General features: G+C 39.5%; 1 non-coding gene across 1 annotated transcript; it reads right to left on the reverse strand.

Moving 5' to 3' along the window:
* Window positions 1–929: 929 nt before the first annotated feature.
* Window positions 930–1,037, reverse strand: LOC141635493 (small nucleolar RNA R71). Its single transcript, XR_012540177.1, has one exon. It is a non-coding gene; the product is annotated as a small nucleolar RNA R71 (small nucleolar RNA).
* Between the last annotated feature and the right edge of the window lie 7,345 nt (window positions 1,038–8,382).

Below are 8,382 nucleotides of genomic sequence, written 5' to 3' on the forward strand. Positions count from 1 at the left end.
TTATGAAAACATGATTACCCAGCATAACTATCTCAAAATTATTACCAACAATTATATAAACTTCACAACCGTTTAGAACGATACTTAAAGAAAATTAGTAACCACATAGAATGAAAACTATTGCATACCGTCTTGATACCACATGTATTTAAATATAAAGCATAAGAAAGTGCCTAACAGCCATGAGAATGATATCTAATATCAACAAGGTACTCCCATAATGCCAAGTAACACAAGAAAGCGGTTTATAAACACAAGCAGGGGCACTCGATCGAGTTAGGGTTACTCAATCGAGTCCAGGCAGGCTACTCGATCAAGTTAAGCATACTCGATGAGTATGTTTAGATCTGAATACTCCTTAAAACGTCATACACAGGTACTCGATCGAGTTGGGAGCACTCGATCGAGTAACTGCAGGTCAGAATGTTCCCAAATGCGATATTAAACAAGTAATATATACCAATGTCCGGGGTTATATCCCCGACATCATGTACCTACATAAAAAGTCAATTTGGAGTAACCATCATAATCCGCATTTAGCGATGCATGTAACAACTAACAACTAATTGTTAACAATAGACAATAGTCAATTTGGGTTTAGTTGTTGTTAGTTGTCTCGACAACTAACATTTAACGGTAATTTCATTGCCAAATCCGCATTTATACAATTAGTTGAGAGAAGTCAATTTGGAGGGATGCCTAGTGAAGACCCTCATTCTCATATGGAGATTTTTTGTGACTATTGTGATGCAATTTCTCAAACCGGAGTTACTCAAGACCAAATTCGATGGGTCTTATTTCCTTTTTCTTTGATTGGCTCCGCGAAAAAATGGTTGAAGAGCCTAGATAAGGCTACTCTTGGTATTGATTCTTGGAAGAAATTGGCACTTGCTTTCTACAAGAAATTCTATCCTCCGGAGAAGACTAACATGTTGAGAGCCCAAATCACCGGGTTCAAACAAAGGGTTGAGGAATCTTTGTATGAAGCATGGGAGAGATTCAAGGACACTTGTCAATCTTGTCCATACCATAGACTTAGCGAGTGGTTCCTTGTACAAGAATTTTGGAATGGTCTATATGAAGACTCTCGAAACATTCTCAATATAGGATCAAATGGTATGTTCACCGAAGTCGATGACAATCAAACATGGAACAAAATTAAAGAAATGGCGGTCCATAACTCACAATATAATAGACCTCAGAAGGCTACTAGAGGAGGAAAGCATGAGGTGGATTCCATTACTCAATTGGGTGCTCAACTTAGTGCTCATATTGATACCATTAATTTGAAATTTGAGAAGGCCATGGCTAAATTTGAAGAGGCCTCCAAATCACTCAAGCAAGATATTAATGCTATGGTAGCATCATCATCAATTCCAAGTGGAGTATGTGAGAGTTGTGGAACTTTGGGACATGACCAAAGTGAATGTAGGGGAACAAGTGAATGCTTTCCAAGCACACAAAAGTGGCACCCCTTATTCCAACTATTACAATAAGAATACCAAATTCCACCCTAGTCTTTCATACAAAAGTCAAAATGTTCAAAACCCTCAAACATACACCCTACCTCCAACGAGAAACCAAGCTCAAAGACCCTTTTACAATCAAAACCAAAGTTATCAAAATCAACCTCCATACAATCAAACAAATGACCAAGGTTTTGATGTTCAAAAAGCGGTCCTCCAAATGCAAAAGAACCAACAAGAGTTTTTCACTCAAATGCAAAAGGATAGCCAAGCAAAAGACATCACCATCAACAACATACTAGCTCACACAAAGATGTTGGAGACCCAAATGTCTCAATTAGCATCTTCTAGTTCTCAAAGACTAAAGGGGCAATTACCACCTCAAGGTAATCCCCCAAGACATGAATCGGTGAGTGCCTTCCATTTGAGGAGTGGTACAAGGTATGAAGGGCCGAAGAGGCCCATTGATGAAGATGTTGTGAATGCTACTATGCTAGTGATAAAGAAATAGTTGAAAACTCTAAGAAAGAAGAAGAACCCACCATTCAAGAAGTTTCAAAGAAGAATGAAGAGAAGGCTAAGGAGAAAGAGCCATTGTGATTAGACTTCCATTTCCAAGTCATCAAGCTAAGCCTAAGTTTGATGAACAACTTGGAAAGTTTATGGAGATTGTGAAGAACTTAGAAGTCTCAATTCCATTTACGGAATTAATCAATCATGTTCCGGCCTATGCGAAATACATGAAAGATATTCTTACAAAGAAGAAATCCATCCAGAAGCTAGAGACTATTGCATTCACTAAGGTGAGTAGCGCCATCCTACAAGGAAGTTCACCTACAAAACTCAAGGATCCGGGAAGTTTCTCTATTCCATGCACCATTGGCGACACTACAATCAACAAAGCTCTATGTGACCTTGGGGCAAGTGTGAGTGTCATGTCATACTCGGTGTGAAAAAGGCTAGGAATGGGAGAACTCAAATGCACTAATATCACACTTCAAATGGTGGATCGATCAACGAAGACACCTTTAGGGGTATGGGAGGATGTGTCGGTAAGAATTGGCAAGTTCTTTATCCCGGTGGACTTTGTTATTGTTGATATGGAGGAAGACTCTAACATTCCTATCATTTTAGGAAGACCATTTTTACACACCGCGGGACAGTGATTGATGTGAAACATGGAGAGCTCACACTTGAAGTGGGAGATAAAACAATCACTTTTAACCTTGACAAGACAATGAGAGCTCCCCGCTTACATGAGCCATGTTTCATGGTTGATCATTATAGCAGAGAAAGTGATAGGAAGAAGTCGTCATCTCAATACAAAGGACAAGCTATGGGTAAAGAATCACCACCCATATGGGAGAAGAAAATAGATAATCTCTAAGATGCTCCATCCAAAGAGCAAGAAAATGAGAGCTTGAATAGCTCACCACCACTCATGATAAAATAAGAAGAAGGCCTCATCGGCCATAATGACAAGAAGGAAAAGGAGTTGTTCTCATCAACTCATGACACTATTGGGGAACAAGTAGATGAATTATGAGGTCTATGGGATGATGAGTTTGAAGGGTTAGTCAACCATTATATTGGTAATGCTATGACCCAAGACCAAGGCTTTGGTGACCATTTCTACTCAAGTCACCACAATGAAGAACACAATGTGCAAAGGTCCATTGAAGATCTTTATAATGACAATGAACAAGCCTTCGAATACTTCTTCAAGGTGTTGAGCAACATCAACAACACCTTGGCTATGCCCCCTTGACATCTCATACATGAATGAGAGTTTGGTGGAGTCCTCCCTAAACCACCATTTGTAAATATCCTAACCCCTTAACTTGCATTTTACTTATTGTATTGCATTTTTGTCAATTTTGGATTTATATTTTTATGCTTTGATCAAGATTATCATTTTGAGAGAAAGTGAGGGAGGGACTTATATGTTTATTGATGTGTAGTGTTTTGACATAGTGTAGGGATAGCAATTGCCTAGGCCATCTAAGCCTTCATAGTACCCCCACAATAAAGATCAAAGGAACGAAGAGGAAATGACTTGGGTTACGGAATACCCACGGGTGGAACTGAATCCGTGAGGTACAGGGGAAATCTGAGCGTCTAAGAAAGAATCCGCTCATATTGGCTAAATATCCGAGCGTCCTGAGAGAAAGTCGCTCGTCCTGAAAAAGCTGGAAAGGAAATTTTTTTCTCTGACTGAAGATCTGAGCAACCCGTGGGGAAGACGCTCGTCTCTACCAAGACGCTCGTCTCAGTGAAGATTCGCTTGTCCTCCTTCTATTAAAATCTGGGATTTCTCCGTGACCAAGAATCCGAGCGTCCTCAATAGAATCCGCTCGTCTCCTTACAACAAGACGCTCGTCTCCTACTGAAGTCACTCGTCTCAGCACGGGTTGCATTTTCTGAAACTGGCTGACAAAGAATCCGAGCGTCCCGTGCTGCAGACGCTCATCTCCCCTGCTGCAATACAATAATACGTGATTAAAACCCCCTTTCCCATTTCATTTCATTCATTCAAAACATAAACACAACTCAAAACCCTCAATCCCTCCAACCATAAAAATCAATTTCCTCAACCAAATTCACCCAAATCAATTCCAAACTTCCTCAACACTCAAACAAATCACTCCTCTATCAACAAAAAGCCATTTAAACATCCAACTCCTCAAAAATTGAATCGATTTTCTAGGGTTAAAGGCAAAATTCAAAAATCCTGAATCGATTTGGGATTCATTGAAGCTTGAGGATACTAGAAGAATTTAAGCAAATCTTTGGTTGTTGATACATACAAGGAGAAGAACAATGGCTAGGACCAAAGGTGGAAGCAAGTCACCTACAAAACCAAACCTTTCCAAAAGGCAACAAGCACTTCAAGCCTCAAAGGCTTTGGTGGTTCAACAAGCAAGAATGGAAATTCAAGAAAATCCTATTCATATGGTGGAAGCTACTACTTCTATCCCGGTTATTGAGCAACTAAAATAATATCCGGAGGTAACTTTCACATCCGACTCTCATAGGAAAATTTTTGTGTCTTGCTAAGAAATCGATTTTACCCACCAAGTTTATTTGCCAAGATGCCTTGACTAAATTGGGTGTCCTTGAAAGGACCAAGAACTTCTTTGAGTCAATGGGGTTGCTTACATTGTTTAATATGCAAGAATTGACCTACCCCTCCCTGAACTTGGAATTTCTAAGTTCATTGAAAGTTACAAAGGTGAAGACTCGAACGAACATTGAATTCCACCTTGAGAATGTGGATAGGAAGATTCCTTTAATGAGTTTAGCAAAGTTTTCGGTCTTGATAATGACTCGACTTATGTGAAGAAACCTTCAACAAAATATGATCCCGCCCCTTTGTGGAAAGCTATTACCGGGAGGAAATTCGAATCATTCCATGAATGTCGTGCTCTCTATGTTCATCACCCGGGCATAAGGGTGTGGCATAAGGTAGTGGGAAATACTCTTATTGCTAGGAAGGGAACAAACCACTTCACCAAACTTGATTTTATCTATCTCGAGTCAACCTTGAATATTGATAGAAAGTTCACCACGAAGTACAATATTCTTCAACTTTTGATCGAAAGGTGGCTTAATATCGACCATGGTAAGGAAGGTGCGGCCTTTATAGTAAATGGGGGATTGGTAACTTGGTTGGCAAAACACTTCAACCGGAATTTCAACAAAGATGGTACTTATAAACCGGTTAAGGGAGGCCACCTCATTGATCTAGCCACTATGGTTCACAAATTCCATTGGGTCAAGAATGACAATCTTGACAACAAATTTGAGTGGCTTACAAAAGATGCCAAGTCCTTCATTCTACCGAACAAAATTTTCCGGCTCAATGTCCGTAGCCCACACTATCTTCTTCCACTCTCCGAGGAAGCCGAGTCCATAATGCAACACCATAGGGAGGCCATTGCCAAGCCCTCCTCCTCCTCTATTGTCACTCCACCCTACCCGTTCACCTACCATGAGTTTCGACCCGAAAATGTTACGGTGGGGAACGATTACTTGACTCTTTTGATGCAATAAATGCATAAGCAAGCCCATGAAGACCGAGTCAATGCATATAGAGCTCAATATCTGCCCCTCTTACACCTAGCTAGGCAAGGACTTCTTGACCCATTATGTCCTTTGCCTAGTTGGGCGGATAGGAAAGTTTTCTTTCCTAATGCTCCTAGGGATACTAGCATGGGTGATGAAGAGGTTGTTGTTGAGAGTGGTGATGAAGAAGAAGAAGAAGAGGGAAGTGAGGAAGAAGAAGAAAGCTCAAGTGATAGTGGTGAAGCCTCCGGGTCTATGGAGGTAGATGATGACAATGATGCTAGTGAGGACGATGATGATGATGATGGAGATGGTAGTGATGTCGCTATGGGCGACGATTGAGGATTATAAAGCTCTTTGGAGGATGTCACAACACATTGTGAGTCTCCTACACCTCCTTTAGCTTTGCTCATTTCTCTTGTTTTTTAAATTTGTATCTTGATCATGAGTTCGAGTCCTAGCAACACATAGAGGACTCCCACCTCGGTCCCATTGAGGTGTCTTTTATTGTTCCCACCATGTAAAATCCAAAATGACAACTTTAGTTTCATGCATATCATTCTTATGCATGAACTTTCCCAATTTTTAACATTAGAAATAGTGTCTATTTTGGTTTGGGGAAGTTCAAGCATATGCATTGGGAGTTAATTCAAATTATGCTCTCCAACCAAACAAAAATTCATGCATCATATAGCATAGCTTAGTTTGCATTCTGATGTGACCAATATTTGAGCATATTTAGTCCCCGAATTAGCCTCGTTCCTATGCTTTTTAGTGCATATTTGGGTCATTTACTATCTTTAGTCCTTTGTTTTGCATATTCTTTGAGGTTTTGCTTCCTTGGTAGGAGAGGAGTGCAAACCTTGCATTTTCATGGCAAAATAGAGCTAAATTGATCAAATCTAATGACTAAGCATCAAAGAGAAGACAAGACTAGAAGGCCTTTGTACATATTATAGTAGATTGGCAATGATGAAGAAGATCCTTGCATCCCCGACAAAATCCCGGAGGATTGTTGGGAGAATAGAAGAAGAAAAGAAGAAAAGGAAGGCAAGGACAAGATCCGCTCGTCCAACCAGGTAGGACACCTGTCCAAGACTGGAAGAATCCGAGCGTCTTTACCATAGGGACGCCCGTCCAACCACGCCAGAATCCGAGCGTCCAAGCCAGCAATCCGCTCGTCCAGCCACCTGAGAATCCGCTCGTCCCGACCCTTGGACGCTCGGATTTTGTTATAGACCCACACGTCCTCTTCTTGCTCCATGAAAGATGCGCATATTTTTGAAAGACCGGTAAAAAGGAGAACCGCATCTTTTCTGAGAGGAGCGATTCCTCAAGGACTTAATCGTCATTTAAGCCCTTAGTAAACCCTAATTTGTGTACCTAATCCCCACTATAAATACCCCATTAATCTAATTAGATGAATCATGTTCTTCTTATCAATCTTTAGTGTAGTTTATATCATTCTAATCTCTTCTTAATCTTGTAATCAACTTCTAATCAAATATTAATACAAATATCATTTCCTTAATTTCTCTTTTGTTCATCTTTTATTTTGGGTAATTGAAGATTATTTGGGTTATTATTGGGAGATTGACAACCTTCCAATCATTCATCAAGTACTTCTATTATTCTTTGCTTTATTTTGGAATCATTATTAGGTATAATTCTCTTAATCCCTTTTTAATTATTGTTAATTATCTTCATTTATTCATCATGTTTTGCTTTGTTAATATAATTGACAACCTTGTTAACATGTTAAACTTGATAATGAGTGAGTAGTTTCCTTAACTAGGGTTAATGGGTAATTAGGGGAAACCAACATGGAGGATGATTCATGCTTAATTTAATATGTTTTCATAATTTATTTGCTTGCTTGTTGTGATCTCAACTTATGCACATGTTATGTTTGATGAAATGCGAGCCTATGAATCCTTGCATTTTTTACCCATCACTTGCCTTTTCAATGAGACTTGTAAGACATAAACCAACTCGAGTCTCATTAGACCATGCATAAACTTGAGTAGGTAGGATTAAGTCGACTTGTAGGTGTTGTACAATCTAATCGATTCGGCTCCAGGACCCAAACCTTCCTAGGATTGTAAGATATAAACCAACTCGATCTATCACAACAATAATTGCTTGCTTATAATTTGAGAATATGTTTGTATGATCAATTCCCATGCATCCCCTATGACCCCATGACACCCTTGTGCTTTTAATCAATTGTTTACATCTCATTTTAATCATCTTGCTTGTTTACTCTTATTGTTATTTAGTTTAGTGATCTTCTTATCTCAACCCAAATCGTGACACCCCTAGACACCGCTACTTGCAATCGAAAATCCTACATCAATACCCGTCCCTTGGGATCCGACCTTTACTTACCTCTTTACTAATAGTATAGTTGTTTGTGAAGTTATAAATATTGTTTTGGTCTAGGTGCTCCTAACGACAAGTAACCGAAAATTAAGCTCCAAGTGAGTCCGACCAAAAATGGCGCCGCTGCCGAGGACGGTGTTAACTTGATATGATTTTCTTTGATTGTTATTAGTTGTGTCTTTCTTTGCCTTGGGGAAGTAAAACTCCTCAAGGTTTGTTCTAATTGTTTTCAAGTTGTTCGATATTTTGCAAGATGGATATTATAGATTGTTTTCTTGAGGACCACTTGAGTATACCTTTCTTCAAAGACCCCATGCAAGCATTGGAAGCCTTGGAAGCAAGTGAGGCCAAAAATATGCATTGGGAATTAGAGGTAGATCTTTTTGAGGCCGCTCTAGCTAACAAAGAACTTACTCATGAGCAATCCGAATTAGTACATAACATCCTTGTGGAAGCATATCAACCTATA

This window comes from Silene latifolia, chromosome Y (assembly GCF_048544455.1).
Source record: "Silene latifolia isolate original U9 population chromosome Y, ASM4854445v1, whole genome shotgun sequence".
Taxonomy (NCBI): Eukaryota; Viridiplantae; Streptophyta; class Magnoliopsida; order Caryophyllales; family Caryophyllaceae; genus Silene; species Silene latifolia.